This window comes from Myodes glareolus, chromosome 18, assembly GCF_982192425.1.
Source record: "Myodes glareolus chromosome 18, mMyoGla1.1, whole genome shotgun sequence".
Classification (NCBI taxonomy): domain Eukaryota; kingdom Metazoa; phylum Chordata; class Mammalia; order Rodentia; family Cricetidae; genus Myodes; species Myodes glareolus.
In genome coordinates this window covers 13,436,548-13,463,220 of record NC_142043.1, presented here as the reverse complement: position 1 = coordinate 13,463,220, position 26,673 = coordinate 13,436,548, and the positions used below count along the sequence as shown (strand labels likewise).

General features: G+C 48.7%; 1 protein-coding gene across 3 annotated transcripts in view; it reads right to left on the bottom strand.

Annotated features, from left to right (window-relative positions):
* Runx2 (RUNX family transcription factor 2) overlaps nt 1–26,673 on the bottom strand; it is a 312,262-nt gene that overhangs the window by 4,139 nt on the left and 281,450 nt on the right. The gene's annotated exons all lie outside the window — the stretch shown is intronic.

Genomic DNA, 26,673 nt, shown 5'->3' with positions numbered 1-26,673 from the left:
TCTGTGTGCGTGCATACCTGTGTGTGTGCAAGCGTGTGTGTGTGTGTGTGTGTGTGTGTATGTACGTGAGTGCCCACATGTGTGTGCACACATACACACACCTTCTAATTTGCTGTTTAACGAACTGCCTCACCAAAGCAGTGTAGCCTGCAGCTTTAGGTGGGGTGGGCTAGCTGAGGCTTCTGAGACAAAGCCTCCAATACAGCCCACAGAGCCAGGCCTTCACGGGGGTGACCAGGGTGATACATCCGCTGCCTCTCCCATGAACGCTGTCCATGCAATGTATGCTCAGCCCCACTGCCGAAGGGTTCAGAGGCTGAGCAAGTGGAAAGTCTGCGGTCTCCATTCCTGGTGAGGTTGTCACCGAGTCAGTCACACGGGAGGCAGCAGTAGCATGGATGTCTATGTAAACTACCCAGGTTTTCATTCTCTTGAGCTAAGGGGACAGGGTCCTGATGAGCCACTGAGCTAATGAAAAGAAGGTGAGAGGAAGAAAAGGCAGCCACACAGCCTGGGTGTGGCTGAAGGGGACGCCAGCTCAGGTTCTCTTCAAGGAAGGAAAGCTGCTGAACTTAAAGGGATCTGGGCACGGAGGGCATCAGCAACATTGTTGACAATGAGCAAAGGGGCAGCGAACACGTCCACTGTGGCAGAGAAGGGCAAATAAAACATGGCACTCACATATAAAAGATTGTGCCCTAAGAAGAAAGAACCCTCAGACACCTCCATACCATGGCTATCCCTTGAGAACATGATACTAAATAATGCAGCCATGAAGTGAATCCTCAAAATTCTACATGGACCCCTTACGTGGAGTTCCTTGAACAGACAAGTGCACAGAGACAGAAAGGGCCATGGCAGCTGCCCAGTGCTGGGGAGGGGACAGATCGTGCGTGTTGTAATAGGCCCAGAGCTCCAGCTGCAAGAATGTGAAGGTTCTGGAGAGGGATGGTGGTGACGGCTGCACAGGGATGGGAATGTGCTTGGCCCGTGAACCATGCACTTCAGAATGGCAGCTCCTTAATGTGGAATGCACCTCACGCGTGGCCGTAGAACATGGAAATTTGTGGATGGCAGCCCCAGCTTCTTAACGTGGAATGCACCTCACTCGTGGCAATAGAGGAGGTCCCCAAGGATGGAACTGCTTGCCCAGCCCTGGACCCTAAATGCTCAGTTGGAAAGGACTGACCAGCGAAGTGCAGAGTGCAGAGGGCAGAAGGTCCCCATAAGAAGGAAGGCAAGAGGAGAAGCTCAGTAGGTGAGCAAGCATAAGACCAGCATTCAGATTCCCAGGCCCCCATAAATATCTGAGCATGGCAACGCTCCCAACATCAGTAGAAAATGAAATGGAAGACCCCTGGAGCTCGCTGACCAGCTAGTCTGGGCTGGTCCCTGAACTCCAGGCTCAGTGGGAAACCCTGTCTCCAAAACAAGGTGAAGAGGAACCAAGAAAGATGCATAACATCAACCTCTGGTCTCCATATGTACTCACATACAAGCACACAGATATGCAGGAACATATACCATACACACACACACACACACAGTAACAATGGCAGAAGGCCAAAAGAGTTGCCTATTAAACTAAGGGATGCCAAATTTAAGCAGGAGTGGAAGCCGCCACTGAGCTTGAGTAGGCACTTGATAGGTATGATTTGCGTCTTCAAGATTGCTCTGGCTGCCTGCTGGTAGCCAGAGGCAGAAAGATAAAATTCATAGGAAGACTTGGCTTTCTAGTGAGCACCAAGGGCACCATGACAGAGAGCCAAAAGAGGGTCTGGGCTACTGATATCTGAAGCAATGATTTCTCCAGGAGTAGACTGAATTAAAGAAACAAAGGGAACTCCTGCTGCCACCCTGCATAACAATCCTGTGAATGTCTGACAGCCTCTATCCTGGCTCAGGTTAAGCCACCATGATCTTTTATACATCACCATGCAATAAAAGCCAGCGTGGGTTTTATGGCATTGTTTTTGAAGCCCCAAGCCAAGCGTTTCTACCCACTTAGACAGCTACTCTGCCACCTCTTAATGTAGCTGGTATGTTCACTGTGTGAAAGATATCTCCACATGTCATATGGACAGAGACTCCACGTGACTGTACAACATAGCTTTTGGTAGGGGAATCCAAAAACTTTTGTATGTTCTTTGTCATGAAATTTTCGTTCCTTTGGAGAAAGAAAGGCACAGAGTGAGAAAGCTATTTCTACACCATAATGGACTTTAGATCAGGAAGAGAATGTTCAAAATAGATTCTATTCCGCAACCCTGTTTCCAGAGTTGAACAGCTCCCAAAACAGCCCAGTTAATCCTCCTTCCCACAGAACCCCTCACCTTTGAACTTTACTTTCTAAACTATCATAAAAGCAGAAAAACAATTCCAGGGCTAGGTCCCAAGGACCCTGCAGAAGCCCAGGCTCCCTGCCCACCAAGGCAAGAGATCATCCAAGGGGCCATCTCCCTTGTAAAAAAGCAGGCTTCCTGGTGAACTTGACGGCAAGAGCAGGCTGTAAAAGACGGCATGTTGCCTTTAACAAGGCCAGGCAGGACGGAGAGCAGCCAGCTGTGCAGTGTGATGGAGCCCAAGAATATTAGAACCTGGGGTCACATGGAGCCAGGACACCACTCGGAATGTTGGTAAGAGAGACAGTCTGGCGAGCCGCTGGGGAACAACCGGAAGCCCGCTGTGCCAACCCTGGCATGAGTCAACAGGAGAGCGAGGTGGCCAGGACAGTTGGGTGGACTGCACAGCCCGGTGCCTGACCACACAGGGTTGGTTCCCCCAAACCCCCTCCTTCACACAGCAAACTTCAAGGCCCTCCAAAAGATGCCAAGGGTGACAGGTGTGCACACATGTGGCCACTCACTGGTTCTGCCAAGGCAAGCACACTCACTCAATTCCACAATGGCTCTTGCCAATCTCTCCCCCAGGCTTTGGGTGAACAGCCAGGGAGACACTCCATCTGGAGATGTGGGGAGGTGATGGTCTCAGTTCAGCAAAGCTCAGATTATCACAGTTTTACGTAAGAAGAATTCTCAGGAAGTCATGGGTGGAGCAGAGGTAAGAACGAGGTCCTCCAGGGTCCTCTACTGTCTCTGGAGACAAAACGAGACACTTGGTACATGGATGCCAATTGGATACAACTTTTTCCCTTGCTGCAAACAGCCCCAGAGCAGAGCCTGCTCCTAAGACCTGACACAGTCCTGAGAGATGGCAGTGCCCACCCTAGCTTCCCTAAGTGTCCTGGGAAGTCACTTTTCTTAACCAGCACTTTGTCCTCCCAAAGCCCCTCCTGAGGCCACTCCCCCAGGCCCGGCCTCCGTGCCTCTCCCTCAGGACCTCTTTTCTAATTCGGATCTGGCCTCCCCCCGTCTTGTACTCCCATGCCATTCTTCCTAATGATAGCCTTCTGTGCCAGGCTCAATTATATACACAGCTCAAATGAGCAGCCCTGACTCTAAATTTGGACGCCTCCATTGGAAGGAGGGGCTTTGGGCATCTAGTCTTGCCCAAAAGGAAAGATGCTGGTCCCTACAGGGAGTAGAAGCCAAGGAAATGGGAGAGGGAGAGAGTTCTGCAGAAAAATACAAACGCAGGATGAAGAAACAGACCAGCCCTGTCTGCCCCAGGTCACCAGGCTGAGGCCATTTCTGTGACTTCAGCCAGGCCTGTGAAGACTCCGTGCCCCGCCACAGGCATGCGGTGGCAACAGTCGTACTTTAATTTTTTTTTCCCTTTTAGAAATGGCCTGCTGTCTGACCCTACCTAAGCTTTCTCTGCAGGGTTAGCAGGAGGTGAAATGAGAGCGTCTGCCGGGGATTTCCTGACTTCTGCGAATTTTTTTCCAGATCTGGCTGTGAGTCAACGTGACGTTCCCATGACACGTGGAAAGAGTCAAAGAGGCGCCCTGCCACCCTCTGTCCTGGGAGCACAGGGAAAAGTCTGCTGAGTAACCAGGGGTGAGAAGCCAGGAGGCCACCTCCCTCTTGGCTTTGCCTCTATATTATCCCGGACTCCCTTGGGGGTATGGATTCCACACACCTACAGGAAGGGCTCTATGTTCAGTTACCTCCTTCCAAGCTTAAGGTCATGTGTGTGGTTTTGTTGCTCTTTACAATTGGAGCAAATGCACAGTGGAGAAGGGGGGGTGATGAGAAGAGAACATAGGAGAAAGAAGGGGTTTCCCTCACATCTACATTGTCTGACAGGACTGGGGACTCACACATCCCCTTCAGGTCTAGGGAGGCAGGCAGAACCATCAGTTCAGTGAAGTAAATTAATCACAGCATCATGTGTGAGTTGGATGTTCCCCAGGGCTGGTCAGCCTTTGCTCGCTGAGAACAGCTATGACCGATTTGTGTCATAGCTGATGATGTTGATAACTGCCCCTCGGGGGTTTAGAGAGACCATGTGCTTGGGTTTGTGGCGTCCTCCCAAAGAACCAGGAAGAGCGGCTGAAGTGGTGGTTCAGAGGGTAGAGGGCATGATGCCCTGAGTTCGAGCCTCAGGCATGCACTGAAAAGTTAGACTTGGTCACTTGGAATCCTGTGCTGATAAAACAAAGACAGAAAGATCCAGAGGCTGGCTAACCACTGGCCATGCCTAGCTGATGGGCTCCAGACCCTTGAGAGATCCTATCTCAAAGGCAGATGATCCTGGAGGTTGTCCTTTGGACGCCACAAAAAATACAAATGCATGTGTACTCAGACACATGCAAGCACATGTATACGCAACCTTACACACATGTACACACACATATAAACTCAAATAACAACGTGTATATTTGGAAACATCCTGGAATTAACGTGAAGGGACGTTAAAATGAGACCCACAGCAGTCTGTGGCGCTGGCCCCACCCAGGGTGCTGAGAATACCCATGCAAGCATTTCACAAACATGACGTCACTTTGCATTGTCAAAGCACTGCTGACCCAATCCTTGTGATCAAAGATGAAAGCCTTTGAAACACAGCACCGCGTTTCTCCGTCCTCATAACCTGAAGGACAAATATATTCATTTCTCTCTTTCAAAGGCAGAAATTAGGGGGCAAGAAGGACACCAAGTGATCCACCTTGGGGTACTGAGGGACTTCTCTGTGGGAATTAAAGGCACACCAGGGTCCACTAGAGCCCACAAAGACCCTTTAGGGAAATCTTGCGTTGTTGGTGGAGAGCATGACTTGGAAAGGGAAGTCCCACTCTGACATGAAAGCTTGCTGAGGGTCACCATGTTCCTCCTCTTCAGCTTTCTGAGATGTCAGTGCCAGCCCCCAACAGTGACAACTATAGACTGCATGTCAGCACATCTGTAGTCCCCCAGAGCTGGGGCGGAGGTATGACAAGTCCCTCCACAATCAACTTAAACCTGGCATGCTGGCCAACCTGAAGGAGCTGATTCCTGAGGTGCTGAGGTGTTCTGGTATGTTCCACCATTCTGGGATCAGCCTAAGGTCAGCACTTCCTCAGGCTCTCTCTCCTGCTTCTTCTGCTATCCTTGGTCCCTGTCCAGAATCTCTATACCTTTAAAAACAGACATCTTCAATAGTTCCCTCATTCTGAAAAGAGAAAAGGACTTTCTGAGTTTCCTGGTAGCCCAGGCTAGCATCAAACTTGCTCTGCATCCTAGGGAGACTTTGACTTCTTATCCTCCTGCCTTCACCTTCTGAATGCCGGGATCACAGGCTTGGTTTACGCAGTACTGAGGATTAAACCTAAGGGTTTTGTGTGTGCTAAGCCAGTGCTCTACCAATTGACTGATTGTCCGACCTCCGAAAGGAAATGTCTAAACTACTACAATGCTCAACTTCTAGTGGCAAAATGAGAATAAAAGGAGGAAAAGGGAATTGAAATCTTAATGAACCAAGATTATAAAATTTTTCTTTGAAACTTAATTGTTATATTTTCATTTGTTTACTCACGACTAATAGAAATGTTCTTTTTTTTTTTTAATCCAAGCCAAGCATACCCATCTTTTGCTGTTTGCTTGTAGAGGTGCGGATTGGTGGGGGAGGACTCCTGTGAGCTGTGACTCCACCCAGAGGGGCAGCAGGCTGTAGAGTATGAATTAGGCAGGCCACACTCACCGTGAGCACCGGAAATACTTTCAAACCCTCAGTTAGATTCACTTACACCAAAACATGTACACACACACACACACACACACACACACCTCCTTTCCATGGGATGAGACGGAATTTAATTATTGGAACTTGTAAACCTCTTTAAGGTCCATAAAGACACGGCATGGGAGTAAGCACTTTCCTCTGGGGCCCTGTTAGTTTCCTGTGGTGCCTGCGGCCCCTCCCTGGTGTCTTAGGTTATTTAGAACAACCATGATCTAGGAGGGCTTTAGAAAGCCTTTAAGTGATTCCTTGGTCTGTTTCTCTCTACTTTTAAAAAACATTCTACTGCTTTCTCATTTTTCTCTTTTAAAAATCTCATATTTAAAAAATAAATTTGTATATGTATTTATTTATCTGGGACAGGGAGGGGTAGGTGGCATAGCAACACATAGCGGCCAGAAGACGAGATTTCATTCCCTTTCCACCATGTGGTTGCCAGGGATCGAACTCAGGTCTTCAGGCTTCCGTTCTACCAGCGTTACTGTCTTCTTCCGAACGCCGTGCAAGCATTGCCTCTTGCTGTGGACCATCGGGCGGCAGGCATGCGCCCTTCTCTTCCCCTGCATTTCTTCAGCCTCCTGTTTTCTCGGCTGCCCCTGTTCCTCACAACCCTTCTTGCTTTTTAACTTCACCTTTGTTTTCTCATAAATTGAAAACAAATCGGACTTTAAGCTCTCTCTCAGTTGGAAATTTTGCTTCTGCCTCTTGGATTGTTGGCCAAAACAGAGAACCAAATCATCTCCTAACATTGAGGCCGGGGCATTGAAGTGTAGGGACATCCAGGAGCCCAGGATGCAGCAGAGGGCTCCTTCTTATGCAAGCTTCCGGGCATCCACGTCACACAAGCCACACAGGGAACATGGGAAAGCACCCAAGCAGCTGCTTGGGGTGGCCATGAGGCAGCAGCTAAGAATGCCCATTGTCCTGGCTGCAGCTGTGTCCCTGAACAGGTGCTGCCTGCCCCCAAATGCCACGTCACCCCCCAGACTCACAGGAACACATCCCAGATCAGGGACACACACTGCGGCGCATGCGTGGCACTTCAGGCTACCCCTACTCTGCCTATTCATCTTGAGGCCGTGAAGAGAAAGATAGGTTCCAGGGTCAAGAACCACAAGTCCAGGCTGAACTCATCTTACGGGGCATCAGCCAGCTGCCGCCGCCCCATCATCCTCATGGAGAGTGTGGTCAGGCCCAATGCATGGGAAAAAGCACAAGGGAGGGGTGAACTAAGGCGCATGCGTCTGAGCCTGGGGAGGTGTCTAAGGCAGGCAGATTCCTCCTGCACCCCCAGAGCCTTCCTGCTTGTAGTCGTTTTTCCCTTCTTCCCCAACAGAAGTCATTTTCTTGCTGCCCCTTTCCTCCCTGCAGCCCATCAAGATCTCCTAGCCATTACGCTTCCCTAGGTTTCCCTGGGGGTGGGGGGTGGGGGGCACGGGCATGTGAGAGTTCATCTTCACTGTCAGTTTGATGGAATTCTATACCTAGAAGGTGCATTCCCAGGTATGCCCCTGAAGGCATGCCCAGAGAAGGTGAGCGGAGACGGGAAACCCCACTCTGAATGTGTCTACCACACCACTGGGTGGCTAGGGTCTCAGACTGAACAAAAAGGGAAAGCGAGCCGTAAGCTGGAGGACCAGTATCCATCTCTTTCTGCTTGCTGATAGAGAACATGGTGTGACCAGCCTCCTCCAGCTCCCACTCCTAATCCTACAGCCACACCCTTCCAAGGTGATGAACCCTGAGTCAAAATAAAAAACGCTTCTTCCCTTGAGTCCCTCTGGTTCAGGTGTTTGCTCACACCCGCAAAGACAAGGAACTGGTAGGGTTGGAACCCACAGCCACACAAAGATGTGGGTCTGTGATGATCACCAGAGGAGGGCCCCTTCGGAGTGAAACCAAACTAGAAAAATTCTTTCCCGCAAGAACTATGGAAGCCTCGGCAGGACAAAAGACACCATGAATGTGTGAAGCAGAACTTAGGCTTAAGGGTTTTCTCATTGTCCATGAAAACATTACTTTAAAAAGAAGTGTGTGTGTGTGTGTGTGTGTGTGTGTGTGTGTGTCTGTGTGTCATGTACATACATGCTCGCTTGCTACCATGCATGTGTAAAGAGGAAAACCTCCCCTGTTGCTGCTTACCTTTCTTCTTGTTCTGAGGGAAGAAGCCTTGTCTATTTCCCCCGTTCTCTCCTCTATAGTGGCAGGCCCAGAACTTTCCGAGACTCTCCTGTCTCTGCCTCTCATCTCTACTTTCTTTGTTGTTATTAATGATGAGTTCTAGGAATTCAGAATCAGGCCTGCAGGACTACACAGTGAACACCTTACCTACTAAGCCATCTCCGTGGCCCTAAAGCCACATTTTGAGGACTATTTTGAGAGAGAGTCATCCCCTCGGCCTATGCTGTGCAGTCAGTCTGCCTTCCTGAGTCATGTGCTTAGAACTGGGCCGAGCATTTAATGAAGAGCGTCTTGCAGGCCTGGTGGCTTCCTCTCGAGCTTCTGACTGTCCTTAAGCAAGTGGAGGACTTGATCAGTTCTTTACTCTGGAGTGTGGGTTGGTTTTGGAGACGATGAATTGATACCAAAGAACCCGGGTCCACCACCCCGGTCAGAAGCCACCTCTAAACCATTCCCCATCAACGTATCCGAACTATACTGCACAGCACAGCCTGGCAAACTCAGCATCTGGCACCAGGCGCCAAGACTAGTTTGATTATAGCCCCATCCCTCCTGCCTTCAGCAACTTCTTTCAGGTCCCTCAGTCATAAGCTCTCTCTCCCTAAATCCCTGGGAGCTTTGACCCATGACCTAGTCCTGAGACCACACCCTTGTCTGGAAGCTTCGAAAGGGCCTTCTGGCCCGGACACACTCTCATGGTCCATCTTTGTTTCCTAAAAGTTAGATTAAAAAGAAATAAAGGGCATCTGCTAGCTCTCTGGGAGCGCTAGTCATGCTGGGGGCATGAAGCCGACTTTGTGGGAGGTCAGGGGATTCCCACAGGCACCATCAGTGCCGAAGCCTTGCAAAGAGCCTTTCTGTCGGTCACCATTCTACAGCACTCCATTGCTGCCAGAACCAAGTCCTGTCACCTCATCCTCATTCCCCATGAGTTCCTAGTGGGCTGAGAGTCGTGTCGTAGCCGAGCAGCTGATAATCCCTGAACAGTCATCAGGGGTGCCTAGTTTTCTTCTCCCACTCCCTAGGAATAAGTATCTGGGGTAGACAAGAAAGAAACTCCACCTGAGGCGCCCTAATACCCTGTGAGGCAGTGGAAATGAAGTGTGTTCATCTGCGAAATGTCCATAACGGCTCCCTCTCCAGCTCTGAGATCCCAACGGCTGTGGAAACCTGTGAGACAGCTAAGTTCCTTCTCTGCTCTGTTTCCTTCCACTTCTGCTGTTCAACATCCTGCCTCTGTGAAGATGGTGCCCAGACCCATCTGCCGACACACAACAGAACAGCAGCCTGGAAGATCTCTCCTTATTTGATTCACCGAGACACTCTGTGCCCCGCATTATTCAAGTGGAAGGCACTCCTTCCTCAGACAGAGGATTTTCCCCAAGACCCCTGTGCTGAAGAAATGAGGTTTGGTACTGATTGCTCCCATGCTGCTGGCCTTTGGTCTCCCTAGGTAGACTCCTAGCCATCTCCTTGGGCTAGTCTTAGACCTTGGGGTCCTAGAGAAGTCCTGGGTCATGTCCGTCTGTGCATTACTAAGAGACCTAACTGGCATTCACAATCCTACGGCTCGATTGACCTGCTTCTCTCTTGCTGTGGTCCCAGAAAGGCTCAGTGCTCAGGGCTGCAGCAAATGGAGGAAGATTCTAGAAGCAGCCTCACAATGATAAGGGGAGTGATGAATGTAGGGAGAGGGAGGAAGAGAAGAGGAAGGACAAGGAGAAGTGAGAGGAGGGGAGAAGAGAGTAGAGGAGGGGAGGGGAGAGGAGAGGAGAAACATTAGGTCAGAAAACCTTTAGAATTTTACCTTTTCCTCCCCCCAGCGAGGGTCTGGTTGGGAGAGTACCACAAAAGGGAGGAGAGACCCACTCTGTCATTCTAGGGATCCGTGGAGAATGGCTAGTGGTCTGCATCCTCCTCCTGGTGGGTCGGCATCCAGCCCAGAGAAGAAACTGGGTCGTCACCCTTCTGCTCCTGTGGCCAGTGTGGCCATCAGAGCAGCACCGTGGGAGGTCACCTGGGCGGTGGTGGCCCTGGCCGCACCTCCAGGCGGTCCATTTGGATATGAACAACACTTTGATAGCTGGCCACGAAAGGCCAAGTTCTGAAAGCCCCCATTCATGGACCCTGCACACAGAAAGCACACAGGAGGGGAAAAAAATGGTTTCCCAGTCAGTCTAGAAAGGTGAGTTCGTGTTTATTAATCGAAGGCCACATAAAGACCTCAGGGTTATAAACGTTCCTTATGAGTTCCACAGAAGCTCGTACTGGAAGGGGAAAAAAAATTCCATCCGGTGATTACCGGGGACGAAAGCTGCCCCTGTAGCCTCCATGTGCGATTTAGAAGGAAGAATATACAAAAGCATGGGAGCCCGTGCTGAGCAGGCCTCAACCGGAGCAGTGTGGTTTCCAGAAAGGCCTGGAAACAGGGCCCCCTGTTCTTGGGGGTCACTGGCAGCAGGTGAGCCCCACCCCGTCCCAACTTCCTGCTAGCTTGCTTGGTTCTCCCTTCTGACTTTGTGGCAGTGAGGAACACCCAAGGGGATTTTCGTTTTAAAAGGTCACTGGCAATTAACTCCCTGGAGAAATCAGAGAACAAGGGGGAAAGGGTTGTCTTGGAGGAAGTTCAGAGAAAGCACCGGGAAGGCAGGCTCCTGCCCTCCCAGGAGACCACTGCAGGCTCTTCCCACCTACAGCAAGGGCCGTGGAGAGGAATTAAGGAGCTAGCTAGAGATAAGACAGAGGCCCAGCTCCCTTTTGAAGCTTAATTAAAGCAAACTGATCAGTCTGATGCTGTGCGTACTATACAAACGGTGGAGAAAATCATTTCATAGGGAGCCCTGTTATTCCAGAGGGGTGGGAGTCAGCAAGGGAGCGGGTTCCGGCTTCTAGTGCAGCGTAGAAAAATCTGAGCTGTGATAATTGAACACAAATCACTCCTAGAGGTGAAAAAAGAAAATTCCTGCTCCTTCCACATAAGGGTTTCCAGGAGAGAAAATGGATTCAGAGCCGTCTACTTTTAATCTATTTCCTTGGCAAAGCCAAATTTGCCAAGGGACCAAACAGGTCTGTCACCAGACCACAAAGTCATCTCAAAGCCATGCAGAGTGCACACCATCCAGCTCCTGGACCAACAGCATGCCCACAAATCTTTTACACTACAAATATTTGACTGTGCTGAAGTAGCCCAATAAAATCAACCAGAGGATGCATGTGCAGTTTGTCGGTGCTCTCTAAGCATTTGCTGGAATCTGACCTGAACAATCACCTTTGTCTTATTCTAGCATCACAGAGACATGTCCCCTGCTGCCTGCCACCATCTGTGAGTAAAGGGATCCCTCATTTCCATGTGTGTCTTCTGTTGACATAGCTTCTGTCGTTTCCCATACATATTGTCCAAGACGTAGGAGGGATGACTTGCCCATGGATAACACTGTCAGGTCTCCCTAGCAGGCTAATCTGCCAGCCTTGGCACTTTGTAGACAAGTAAGTCCAGGTCAGCCCTAGATCAAAGGCTGTGTCTACCCCTTTGGCAGCCTCAGATAGGCAGGTTTTCCTAGGTCCAAAGAACCTAGGTCAAGGGCTTTCTATGGTGCTTCTCGATTCCTACCTACTTCCTGAGGGACGAAGCTGGGCCATGCTCCACCTGGGAGAGCACAGGAATGGGTAGAAAGTGAAGTATGTCAGAGACAGGGAGGAAGTCAAGGTTTGAAGTGTCTTCCTGCACAGATGTCATTCAGGCAGGCAATGAAAGATGGGGACAGAAGGTGATGGTCACAGTACTAACTTCTCAAGGACACTGAGGGGGAAGACACAAAACCAGGTCTGTCTCGCAAGAAAGAGCTCTCCCCACACTAGGATACCCCTGCCCTTCTACATATAATGATTCTCTTTCTAGGGGGAGTAAATTCTTAGGAGGCCATTTGACTTCTCTTAGGGCTTAGGCGTGCAGCATTCACCAAAAGATTTCTGTGTTGAAATCTTGGCCCCAGCTCATGGCACCAGTGACAAAGGTCTGAATCTTGAGGGTTCTCACGAAATTTGATGGTATTGTTAGAACAAGGTGGAAACCCAGAGGTAGGGCCTAGTTGTGGGAAGTAAGGCAGTGGGAACAGTTCCTTCATCTCTGATCCCCGCCTGCACCCTCCACTTCCTGTCCACCATGAGGGTAGACATGGGTAGTCATCTTTATTCTACCACACGTACCCACCTTGCCACAGGCTGAAAAGTAAACAATCCAGATTGTGGTGGACTGAGGCCTCAGAAGCCTTGAACCCTAAGAGACCCTTCCCTGTTAAGTTGTTAGTCTCGAGGTTTTTGTCTTGGAAATGAAAAACCTAAACAGTATCTCTCCAAAGTCACCCCAACCTTATGTAGAGAATTTAATCTCATTCCCCCCTCCTCAAAGAGGTGAAAATAAAAAATAAAACACAGAGTTCCAGAGAGAAGGAAGTGATTCAGAGGAGGGCAGGCAGAATTCCTGAGGCAGGGCTGGGCTCTGCCAGCCAGAGTTGCCCAATAACTCAAAAGGAGGGGCCTCGGGGACTCTTCGGGGTATTGGAAGGCATCTTCACTTAGCTGGGTAAGCACCTGTCTCTGGGAGCCCCTTTGTCTATAGATTCAGAGACTTGACACACAAACTTCATGTGCGGTCCCTCCCACAAGACCAAACCTTCAAAGCCTGCCACCACCAGAAAGGCTGCAACCCCAAAGATCAGCTTCCCTGCATGCCTTTCATGCTAACACTGAGCCAGGCCCTTGTACAGGGCAGGCTTCATCAGCCGAGCACACTCTCCAGATGTTGCAAGCAGCCCTGAGCACCACAGAACACGAGGGTAGAAGTGAGCCCTGCGGACTCCTAGAAAAGCCTCAGTAAGCCCTGGGGCCAGGCTAAGGGAAAAAAGAATGAAACAATGTTTCTCCCCCAAACCACACCATGCTACAAAGTGACCATCAGTCTCTCTTCTCTTCAACTTGTGCCCTGCTAGTGAACTCTCAATCCTTGCCTCTTTCCTCTGTCTCCGAGATTGCTGTGGGGCCAGGTCCTAGACTGATTCCCTGTGCAACATGCAATGCAGGAAAGGGATATGCCCCCCTCACTAAGTAAACCAGCCCAGTCTTGACAGTATAAAAGGCTCCTCCCTATTCTACCTCCTCCAGGTGCTTCTGAGATATCTCTGATCTTCCTCGCTAAAGCAAGCAAACCCCAACTTCAGCCGATTGTCTGTTGAAACCTCAAGTATGGGGTAAAGTAGCAGGGACCACAGCTTCCTTTGAGTGCAAATCATTATAAACTCAATTTACAAGCACAGTCTCCACTAGGGTTCCCGGCAGTTGGCTTTCCAGAGAGTTCATGGCACCAGCCATGCACTGATGACACCCCCAGTCTCATCTGTTCCCTATTTCTTCTAGTATATATCCAGAGTTACCTCTGTGAGAAGGAAGGATGGACCTCCCAACTTTAAATGCAGGACTTGTGTTAGTATTTTTTTTTTAATTTCTACATCATATATGGCTTTGTTGCTTTTTAATTTTAAGACAGCATTGCAAAATATTTCATCTCTTCAAAATATGTAAGAAAAGATAGCAAATAATCAACCCCTATTGGCCTATCAACCACTGTTTTTTCTTTCATCATTTTATATCTATTCTATCTGTCTACCTATCTAACTATCCATCCAACCATCCATCCATCATTTCATCCATCCATCTGTCCTTTCTCTATACATGAGTTATCAAGAGAACATTTAGTAAAAAGAGTCTATATCCTTTACTCTTTTGTGAGTTTTATTTATTTTTCTTTCTTTCTGTCGACCTTCCTCTCTTGAACATTTCAGATCAGCTAATTGATGACACCCAGCTAGCTTTCTTCCAGCCTGGCCTTCTTGCTTCCTCCTCACACTTGTGTGACATAAGAGACTCTGCCTCACCTAAGGCACAGGCTCTGGCCTCTGAAAAGGGCACAGCTGGAGATCCACATATGCAATTAGAAGTCTCTAGAAATCAGCAGACCCTAACTCATAGATGGTGATGTGTGCCTGTCATTTGGAAGTCATTTCCTGAGATTAAGTTGGATGAAGTGAAGGGGGTCCTGTGTGTATTTCTCATCTCCTCTTTCAAGAAAATCTGAGTTGGTTCTGTTGTTGAGAGTGATTTGGGAGGGAGGGTATCGAACCAGGTCATATGTAGCCTTTTGTTTCCCAGGCATATTAGAGATTGGTTGAATCTAAGGCCCCAGAGATGTTGAGCAAGCTCCAACTGCTGTGCTCCAACCGCTGTGCTCCAACTTTTGTGCTCCAATCACTGTGCTCCAACTGCTGTGCTCCAACTTTTGTGCTCCAACCACTGTGCTCCAACTGCTGTGCTCCAACTGCTACGCTACACTTCTGTGCTCCAACTGCTATGTTCCAACCGCTGTGCTCCAACCAACCACTGTGCTCCAACTGCTATGCTCCAACTGCTGTGCTCCAACCAACCACTGTGCTCCAACTGCTGTGCTCCAACCGCTGTGCTCCAACCAACCACTGTGCTCCAACCGCTGTGCTCCAACCGCTGTGCTCCAACCAACCACTGTGCTCCAACTGCTGTGCTCCAACTGCTGTGCTCCAACCGCTGTGCTCCAACCAACCATTGTGCTCCAACTGCTGTGCTCCAACTGCTGTGCTCCAATCACCACTGTTTCCACTCTTTATTTTCAGATAAGATTTTGCTAAGTTACACAAGCTGTCCTTGAACTCACTGTATCTCAGGCAGTCTTTGAACTCATGTTTCTCCTGCCACAGCCTTCTTGATGGCTCCATTCCTGGTACACACACACACACACACACACACACACACATAGAGGCTCATTCTTCTCAGCTCTGCTGAACTTAACTCCACTCAGTCCCCACAGAATTCCTGCTTGGAAATTCCCACCCTTTGCCTGAATGACTTCCATGTTCTACATTAAGCTCCTCATAGTCAGTCATCCATACTTGACACTTGTTCCTTGTCTTGGTGACATCTTCCGAACACTGGCCCTAAAAGATACCCACTTTATAAGGTGCTTTACTCGAGCAGAGGCACCCCACCTTCTGACCTTGGCATGTGACCTTATCACCCCCATCACTACCTTGAGACATATTTGGGCTACATGCCATAAGTTAGAAAGACCTCCTAGAATATAGCGTAAAGATAGATACAGATGTTGCATGAACCGAATCTGGTTATTTTGAAATTTTAAATTTATGCTGAAGATGATTTTGATGGTAGGTTTTTTGGTTTATAAAACAACTCTTTACATAAGGAAAGAATATCCGATTTGGGATATTTGGAGCCAGAAAAGAAGGTGCCCCCAACCTTTCAGGGATATAGTTACTGCGGCAGAGAGAGCTCACTTCTGTGTTCAGGCCTGCATTTGTGTTTCTGCGCACTGGGGCCTGCACCCTGCTTTCTGGCCTTTTGAACCTGTAGCCATGCAGCTTGCCACATGCCTCTTTCTTGCCTGTAACTCCCAGAAGCAGCCCAGCAGGCCAGACCTCTGCTGGGCAGCAGGTGCTGTGGAGGTCATCCCAAGATTTTTTTGGGGAAAAAAAAAAGCAGAAAACAAAAATTTTCCACTTGGAGCAGGCAAGCTTCGCAAGTGGGCTCATAAAGCCCTGGAACTTCTGGTAAATGGTGTTAGCGTCACACGTTCCCCAGCTCAGGGGGCATGACCCTGCTTTTCACTGGCACACAGGAAAGAGGCAGGACTGTATGCTGGTGGGCCTCTGGGCTCCCTGCCTGCCTTGACTGCAGTCCCAAGCCTGCAGGCCTGCCTCTGCATTCAACAAGCCCAGCTACAAACTACAGGCAACTCTGGAGCCTGGGTCTAGGAGCGAAGGAAGGAGGGAGCTCGGATTGTGGATCGCTCAACTCAAGGACCCAAGAAGACTTCAGTTCTGTGACAGACACCCTGCATGCTGAGAGCTGCAAGACAAAGACCATAGTGTCACTTAGACTAAATCACTTATTCTAAGTGACTGTAGTGCCACTTGTGAGTAGCAGAATGCATGGAGAAGGCGCCCTCTGAGCATCATGAGATGCGATGATGTCCAGTGTTCGCTCCTTTATTCCAGGTGTTAAACACACCCCTGAGGCAGGGTGGGAGAGAGCTACTCAGACACTACATTCAGCCTTTCCAAAGTCCTTTAGAACTGAGGTTATCCATCGCTCTGTAAACGCCACGCCCTACTCCTCTTTTCACATCATGGCAAGGAAGGACCCCCACGGGCCCCACAGCCAACTCTGGCTTTGCTGTGATTGGCAGGCTCCTTTCTGCCTGGCTGGTCTGCTTTCCTATTGGGTGGGTCCAAACTCCAGAGGTAGCCATGGGAAAAGGCCAGAAAGACTCAGGTTTATCCTAGGAGAACAACGGGGGGTGAGCTAATGACTTGCAGCCAAAGACAACCAATGATGTGCCCTCGGGTGAGTCCCTTCACCTGAGGAACTCCTTACAGGACTGGTGGAAGGCCCAGGATGCGCGCTCGTGGCTGTGGTGGATGAAACGGTCCACAGATGCCAGTCGCCATTCTACACAAAAATTGCCATCTTTATTGCTATAAGCCAGTGGGGAAAAGTCTATGCATTAAGATGAGGGAGGAGGTAGGGAAAGGTACTAGAAATGCAATGGTATGACTGATCCAATGCTGGCAAGTGTCTGCTTTTAGACGTCTTGTTTTGTGTGATAATCTTTATATATATATATATATATATATACATATACATATATATATAACATACACACACATAATACATACCTATAAGTGCATAGTGCAGAATGTATATATGCATAATGTTTATATACACACATATATATGTATATAATGCATATAATATGTGTATATATGTATTATATATATTCATTTATATGAGCCATTTCTGGTTAAGCTTCCTATGGCCAGGGACCACAGTGTCTGGTTCCCCACAGGAAGGCCGACTCTTGGTTCAGGGCCCAGCTTGTAGGAGATGCTCTCAGTGTCGGCCTATGGAAGTCTTGTACAGCGCTTGTTCCAAATGCTCACCGCTCACTTCGTTTTCTGTGCCCCGGAAGACTGGTGTGGTGATGCCTCATAGAAAACAGTGCTGCTGACACGGAAGGCCCCTCCCTCGACACCTCGACACCTCAGACTTGCCATGCCAAGCAAGTTGCCTTTCCCCAGGAGAGCAGTGCCCCACGCAGACTACTCGGCAGATGCTGAACAAGGGTAGGCGAGACAGACTTCGGGACATCCCAGAAGATCAGCATTCTCTGCTGTCTGCTGGGCAGTGGTGAATCCCTCCCAGGGCTGAGGGCCCTGGGAGAGCCGTCTCCCCCACAAGGTCCTAGGCTGTCCTTCAGGAAAAAGGAAATATCTGGTTTGCCTCCCTTTCTTATTCCTGCTTAAGTCGATGTGTGCAGGCTGATGTCTGTTCACATGTGTGTGGGTATACATGTGGCCATGCCTGTTCACATATGCGTGGGTATATGTGTGTGTTTGCCAGTGCGCATGTGCATGTGTGCCTGTGTCTACAGAAGTCAGAGGAGAGCCTCAGGTGCCACTCGTCCTGAGCACCATCTACTTTGCTCTGTTTTGTTTCTGAGTCAGAGTTTCTCAGGAACTTTGTGCGCACTGGCTAGGCTAGACTGACTGGCCAGGGAGCCTGTCTCTGCCTCCCCAGTGTGGGGGTGACCAGCCTGCATCACCCTGCATTTTACACGGTTTCTGGGCCTTGCACTGAGGTTTACAAGACAGGAATTTTACCTGCCAAATTAACTCTACAGCTCCAGGAAGGCAACTTTCTTTGTGTGTGTTGTGGGATATTTTACACTGTGTGAAAATGTATTGCAGTGATTGGTGTAATAAAAAATTGAACAGCCGATAGTTAGGCAGGAGGCATAAGAGGGACTTCCAGGCAGAGAAAGAGTTCTGGGAGAGAGAAGGCAGATTCACAAGCCAGACATAGCATGAGCAGTACAGAGATATGAAGTAACGAGCCATGCAGCAAAACAGATTGAAACAAATGGGTCAGTTTAAGTTGAAAAAGCTAGTGGGGCGAGTCTAAGCTGAGGTCAAGCTTTTATAATTAGTAAGTCTCCATGTCATTATTTGGGAGCTGGCTGGGGGACAGAAAAAGACACAGTGTGTGTGTGTGTGTGTGTGTGTGTGTGTGTGTATGTAAATGTGTATGTGTTGTGTGAATGTGTGTGCATGTGTATGTGAATGTGTTTGTGTTGTGTGAATGTGAGTGTACACACATGTGTGTACCCACATGCCTGTTTGTATGTATATGTGAATGTGTGTCTGCATGTATGTGTATATGTGCATGTGTGTGCACACGTGAATGCATGTGCTCACATGTGTGTGCGTGTATGCATGTGTGAATGTGTGTGCTCACACATGAATGTATATGTAAATTTGTATGTGTTGTGTGAATGCGTGTAATTGTATGTGAATGTGTATGTGCAAACATGTGTGTACATGCATGTCTGTATGTGTATACGAATGTGTGTCTGCATGCATGTATATATACACATGTGAGTGCATGTGAATGTGTGTGTGTGTTGTGTGAATGTGTGTGTGCATGCATGTGTGTGTACACACATGTGTGTGAATGTGTGTGTGTGGATGTGGATGTAGACATCTAGGAAGGCCAGAGACACAGGGTGCCCCTGGAGTTGGAGTTACAATCACCTGAGAGCTGCCTGATGTGGGTGCTGGGAACTGAACTCCTGTCCTCTCTAAGAGCAGTGTGGGCTCTTAACTGCTGAGCCAATTTTCCAGTAGGAAGAATACTTTCTTAGTGAAAAAAATCTTCATCCTTTTCTTCCTGGACTGTGTGTTACCACTTCCAGCTTCGGCTGGAACTAGCGACTCAAAACCAGTCCAGAAAAGAGAAGGGAGAAGAATTCCATCGCACCACCCACAAGGGAAGTAGAGTTTACAAAACTGTTTCCCCAGAGCTGGCTGGGAGTGAAGCAGGGAGGGTGGCCTTCCCTCCACCCCATCCCTGGTGCTTTTGTGCCAGAGAGTGTCTATTACCTTTTCCCCTTCTGTGAAATGTCAACGTACAAACTCCTGGAGAGGGGCCATGGGCAATTTGGAGACAGGATCTCCCACGTAGGGCAGGAGGATCCCAAGTTTTAACTTTCTGTCTCCATTCATTCTGCGCCTCCCAAAAGGAGGAAGACTGGCTCCCGGGAAGCCATAAAGCAGAATGGTCAGGAACCAGGATTCCAGACTTGGGAACTCTGCCACCTCTTGGTTATGTAATTTCAAACATCATCTTCAGAAAGAAACTCACTCTTTCCTTGGGTACAATTGGGAAATGCATGTGATAAACCATGTGAACCAGCCTTGCCACTTGGCTGAAAAATAAATAAATTAGTAAACAAATAAAGAACCCGAGCCAGAATCCTGCTCACCTATGAATCCATGTCTCAAAAGGTGAATGATCTGGAAGATTTTTCTGCTGATTGGTGGCTCCTTCAACCTATCACTAGATGTCCTGGCGCACGCATGCATGCATGCATGCATTGTGCACGTGTGTGCATGCATGCATGTGTGTATGTGTGTTCTCTCCCAGATCCCTTGCTCCCAATGCATCCCTCCAGCTGAGAGCCACTGCCAGGAGGTTGCAGAACCCAGTGAAGGCTTTACCTCCGCCTCAGTCTCCCCAAGCTTTGCTTTGCAGCTCTATGCCAGGCGAGTCACCTTCTCCCCTGCCTGTTTTCATCATCCAAACACTGGGGATAACAAGTTCTACTCTGCAAGATCATTATAAGGTTTACAGATTCAGTCTCTGGAAAGTGCCAGGCACATACCGGGCACTCAGATCATACTTAACATGGTTATTAATGTATTATCCTTCAAGATCCAAGCTAGCATATGCCTAAGTTAACCAGAGATGGCTGAAAGAGAAAAGGCAGTAACAGCAGGGGCCTTTTTTTTTTCTCCTCTCTTCTCTTCTTTAGGCTGAGGTGCAATTTGGCAATTGGCTGGGGTCTGGAAAAGGGAGCTGGCCAGCCACCCAGAGCGCTGCAGCATCCAGTTACCACCCTGAGACTGCTTTCCAGCTGACTCCTGCTAGGCAGAGGGCAGAGATGCCAGGCACAGTGCTGGCACCACCACTCAAACGAGGAGGAATGTGCGGCAGCCACAAACGCATACAAAGATTTGGATTGAAAATAAAGCCCCTGAAGGAGACTCCCAAGCATATATGTTTTCGAAGGTTGTCTTTCTTTCTCTGTGTCCTTGCCTGGGTGTCTGTGTCTTTCTGGCAGTGTCCGAGTCTCTGAAAATAGAGGTTTATTATGGAAATACTGAGAGATCCTTAAATAGAGCATGGTATTTGCAATGCTGTAATTATGCCCTCACTGAAAAGCTCCAAAGAAAACATGATTTCCTTGCACAAATAAATCAGGCAGGGCTTTCAAGGCCCAGATTAAATCATTTGACCTATAAAGAACCATCATCTTCCATAGATAGATAGATAGTTTGCAAATAATAAATGGCATTTTTGAAAGTCTAGGCCTGTATCAGGTAAATGTATAAAGCCACATCTTAATACCATCCTACTGTAGGAATAGTCATGGAATTAACATGGCTATGGCATTGATGTAGCAATTTGATGAACTTAGAAATTATCCTTGTATAAATAAATAAGAGATCATATCTCCTCCCACTTACTCCCAGCATGAGATTTAAGAGATATTCACCCACATAGCCTTTCTCTCTCTCTCTCTCTCTCTCTCTCTGTCTCTCTCTCCTGTATTTGTTCTGTGTCCAAGACATGATCTGAGGCTAGACCACGTCAAGAAGACAGTGTCTCACGCAGTCCAGTAGCCACAGACCTGCCCTCGCCCTCCCCCTCCACAGAGAATGCTGCAGACACTCTCTGTGTGTCTTGGCGGCCTCTATTTGGAGGTGTGAAGCCATCAATCCTGTAGAGCTTCATCTTGAGCTGCTCCCTGCGGGGAACATCTTCCTGGATCTGCAGCCTGGCATAATGGACTTCAGCCCTTGCGGCCTGCCCCAGGACAGACAACAGCCAGTCTCTGGACTTCAGCCCCAGGACAGACAGCGGCCATCCTCCAGCTCGGCCACAGATCCCAGAGGGGCAGACCATGGATGGCGCTGGGGACGGGCCTGTTCTTCCCTCGTCCAGCTTGTGGTTTATATTTCCAAACATCTACTGGTTCTTCCATACGGCAGCTGCTAAACGGCAGGTTTCATCTGTGGGTGATCAACACTGAAACCGGCAGTGCTGAGCTGTCATTTTCTGAGTAGCAAATAGAAGTCTGTTCTGTACAGAACTACACATAGCCACATGCGTTCATGCACAGATCTACACACAGCTACACCTATTTGTGTGCAGATCTACACACACTTACATGTATTCATGTACAGCTCTACACACACCTACATGCACAGATCTGTACACAACTGCACAAATTCATGTACAGATCTACACACAGTGACACGTATTCATGTACAGAGCTACACACAACTACATGTATTCATGTACAGAGCTATACATATTCACATACAGAATTACACACAGCTGCACATATTCATGCAGAGCTGCACATAGCTACATATATTCACATACTGATCTACACACAGCTACACGTGTTCATACCTACAAATCATTAAGTGTTGTACAACATTAGATCTTTCAACAACAAAACTCTACCTAGACTTAAACATTTTAAATTGCATGTATTTAACTGAGGTGGGGGGATCCGTGCATCCCAGCTGGGGGGCAGGTGTCAGAGGACAGCATGGACAAGTCAGTTTCTCCATTTACAATGTGGATCCTGGCACTGGAACTCAGCTCCTTGGGCATGAAAGCAATTGCTTTGCATGTTGAGCCACCTTCCTGGCTGGACCTAGACTCCTCACAGAAGGGCCCCTCACATTTGATTGACAAGTGAGAGATTAAATGATGCCGCTTCCAGCCTCAGCCCATCCTCGTTCTTTGAGAACTGGGTGAAAGTTATCTACATCTATATATAACTCATACAAATCCAATACCCTCGGGGCCCAGGCTCAGTACAGTGTGGGGCTGGGAAGAGCTAACAGGGCTGGGGATGGGACTTCAGTTGGTAACTTGTTTCAGTGGCATGTGTGGAGCCTTAAATGGGACCCCTCACCAGGGATCGTGGCACTTGCCTACAGTCCCAACACGCAAGAAAAGGCAGCAGGAGTCAGCGCTTAAGAATCAGCCCTAGATAGGTAGCAAGTTTGAGGTCAGTCTGGGCTACCTGAAGACCACCCCGCCAAAGAACCAACGAGAAGGGCAAAACCGTGCAACTAACAGAGAATTAATAAAATTAAAAGCAATTTAAGTCCAGTTGGGAGCAGAAGGTATGTTTAAACCTCACTGTAGTCTGAATTAAGTCCCTCAGAGCTCATACGCTAAAGTCTTAGTCACTCCTTGTGCCCTGCCATGGGACTGCGTTTAGAAGCAGGTCCTCTGAGAAGGAATGGAGGTTAAATGGGGCCATAAGGGTCATGGGGGTTGAATCCTCATTAAGTGTGACTGATGTCCTTGCAGGACTAAGAGAGTCAATAGAAATGCCTGCACAAGGGGAAACAGCAGTGGGAGCCTGGCCAGAAGCAGCCTTCTGCAAGCCAAAGAGAAAGGCCTCAGGAGAGATTAGCCCTGCCAACAACTTGATCTTGGATCCCAGCATCGCTGAGAAAAATAATTCTGTTGTCAAGTCATCGTGTTTATGATATTCTGCTATCACTCCCATAGCAGACGAAGTAGACTCCTCGTCAGCACGCCCCCCAAATCTATTTACTTCTCCCAGTGACCCCGAGACTCACCTAAGTGTCTGTCTCATGCCTGCTCCTGGTATCTCTTCCTATTGGCTCAGTTCTCTCCTAGGTTGATTGACAGGGCCTCTCTGGCTACTTGAAATTTGTCTTCCTCTGTCTCGTTTTCACTGAAGCATAACCATCCTAGGTCCTAACTGAAGGATGCAGGGAGAGATGCCATCTACCAGTGAGCACCCATCATAATCTGCCGACCTTGCCACTTACTTCAAATGCATAAAGTAGAACCAGGGGAAAAAGGGAGAAGCATTCAGACAGACAAATAAAAAGGGCAGCGTCACCAGAAGCACAGCACAGACCAATCATTTCTTGTTGTTGAAAAGCAACATAAAAGACTTGGGAGATGGCTCAGTTCTTAAAGAAAACCTGAGCATCCAGGTTGGAATTCCTAAAGCACCCATAACATACCAGGCAGGGAGGTACACACTTGTAGTCCCAGAGCCGGGAAGGCAGGGACAAGCAGATTCCCTAGAGCCTGCCTAGGGTAATCAGCAAGCCCTAGGCCAATGAGAGACTGTGTCTCGGGGAAGCAAGATGGACAGATGACGCGATGCCTGAGGAACAACCCTCAAGGTTGGTTTCTGGTCCTTGTAGAACTTGATCTTGGGCCCCAGCATCCAGCATGCACACACCACCACTACCACCACCATCACAAATCCAAACAATGTATTTCTCACAGTGACAAAAATGACCAACATCTTTGGCATCCCATCCACCTATTCAGAAATGGGTGTGACGGTAAACAGGTTGGGAAGGTGTGCCAAGACCCCTGGTTCTGTCCTTGCAGAAAGCAGACGGCTAAATGAACCTCTCTTGGCTACTCCCAGTAGGAGAGGAAGGAGAGCCAGAAATGTTCCCTACAACAAGAACAATTTTACAAGCATCAATAGGCAACCTGCTTTATTATTTATTATTTATTAATTTAATTATTTTGCTTCGGAATGGGCTTGTTTACAGTTGACAGGCAAAATATTTAGAAATGTAATGAGGAGAAAAGGTCGCCACCAAGTCCAGCAAATTCTCCTGTTAGTCAGCAGAGTGCCTGCCAGTCTGGACGCAGGCATCTGTGTGCAATTAGGACAGTATTTACTGTGCATGCTTCCCCTTCAGAACCCTTTCCCCAGCGTTCGCTGTTGAAGTCTCACAGCGGCCCGTGGTGGGAGGTGTCCCGCAGGAAGGGGTGGGATAGGTGGAAGAGGCCCCACTATCCCATTGCCTACTGCTCCCGAGAGAGGCAAACCCTTAGCTCTCTGCCAAGCTGGGACCCTCCCAGATCTCCAAGGATTTTAGGGTCTGTGCTTACCTCCAGGGGCAGGAGCCAACCAGAGAGGAGGCCACAGACTAGTCCCAAAATGGGAGGATGCAGCTGATTTCTGTCAGGGGAGATGAAGGCTCATTTCTGCATTCAAAAAATCTCTCTCCCAATTATCAGTCCATAGAGTCATCTTGGAACATGTGCTGGCTTCACCAAGTATCACTGTCACTAGGCTAGGACTAGTACTCTCAGAATTCCCTTTCCTGTCTGATTCAGGTATGGGGCGGTCCATGGGGGACTCTGGGAAGCAGAGGAGATGCTGCCTCCCTTAATTCTGGAAGGAGGTATATGCTCTGGGATGGCCTGGGACCCTGGAGGTCCTGCAGGTACTGCAAGTTCCCCCCTTCCACTTCCCTGAGTCCTCAACTCCATGGTGAAGGCTATCTGCTTCAAAAAGTTGTTTCTATTAACAAGGTGGCATGTTCAATGACCTGAATGTTGGCACACACATGTGTGACGTGCCTCATGCGTGGTATCAAGTGATAGCATTCATAAGCAAGGTCTTGGAAAAGCAAGTCACAAGGGCCGTGCCATCAGAAAGGAGATTGATAGGAATACATTTGCCCCCCTCACCACAATGAGCACACAGCAAGAAGACACCATCCATGAAGCAGAGAGCAAATCTTCAGCAGATGCTAAAGAAAAAAAAACTGGTGCCTCAACCTCTAACTTCCCAACTTCTAGAATTAAGAGAATGAAATTTCAGTTGCGTATAAACCTCTGGGTCTCCAGGGTTTTCTTCTAACAACGCAGGGGCCTAAGAGAGTAGCACGTGGGCCCAGCTCACCTTAGTGGCCTTCTAACCTGCTCTTGGAATTCCTCCCCACCCACGCCACACACAGCCTTGTCTTCCTAGCTGGTATCTCTACCATCACCTGCCGCCTGCCCTGACATCAAGACCCTTACCTGGCAAGACAACAGCCTTCCACTGGTCCCACGAAGCTGCAAATTATGTACCAGCTACATCAAAAGCTACATCAAAAGCCACGTTACTAACAGTGGCTCCAATTTTCTGGCTCAAACTCCAACTGGCCCAGGAAGTTGTCTTTCACATGATCACAGAAGCCACAATGAGACCCCAGTCCGGAGTCTCATCTCCTGCAAGCACACAGGACGCCACAGTGCAGGTGAGCCTCAGTCTTCCCCTTTCCCTCATACTTCTGCCTGGCCTTGTCTATGACTCCATACTCAGAAGACCTTGACTCTGCCTTCCAAATATCTTCTCCAGAGAGCTCTGGCCCATGCCTTGGGTCACATGAAGAACTTCTGTCAGGTGCTCCATACATGGAATGTCAGTCCCAAGAGCAAGGCTAAGAATGGGGTTTAGTGCTTTTAGTGGACAGCCTAAGTATTTCCTGAAAGAGTCCAAATACGGAAGAAGGAAGAAAATGGTTTGGTACAAGCCTCCCAAAGGGTCGCCATTCATGGAAACTGTGTGTCCCCGTGTCCTGTAAGTCCACGGCTTAAAGCAGGGTGGGTAGGAGCATTGGGAACGGTGGGGATCTATGGTTGTTGTTCTGGTCCTTCCCTGGTTTGCCCTGGGATTCACACTTTACCATCTCCTACTCTTTTGTACCCAAAGGAATGACCCCATGAAATGCCAAGATCCCCCCTTGTTTGCTGTGTAATTTGCCTTATGGGAAGCACAGGCATGAGATGGGAAAGGGGGTAGAAAGAAGAAAACGGGTTCAGCACCCACCTTTTTATGAGATGAAGTCTTCCTCCTGCAGCCTGGCACCAGTAGGACTCACCCTAGAAGCAGCTCCTGAGTGACAGCTGAGTCTCTTAGTCTAGCGTGATACTGTTGGTCCCGCCAGCCCCCAAATAAGCAGCGGCTTCAACAGCTTGTGGGGGCCTGTGTGACCATCCCTGTTGTTCTCCCAAATCCTTTAAAAATCTTTGACATTAATTTCTCAAATTAAATTTCCTCTTGTAAATTATTTTACATGGGTTTTTTTTTTTCTGGAGAGACACTGGCTGATACAGATGTGTCCCACCCCAGGGATTCAAACCTGCCAGAAGGGACTTCCTTCCAAGATTCTTAAGCTACTTGGACCAGTACCATGTTTTTTTTAATCACTTGTAATACAGAGTGTTAGAGAAAAGGAAAGTCAGACAGCATCTCTGTGCCCAGCCTTGGTGTGGTGTTGTGAGGTCAAAGGGGAAATGAATTCAAGTCTTCCTCCCCCTCACCAGTGACAGCGGACAAACATTGGA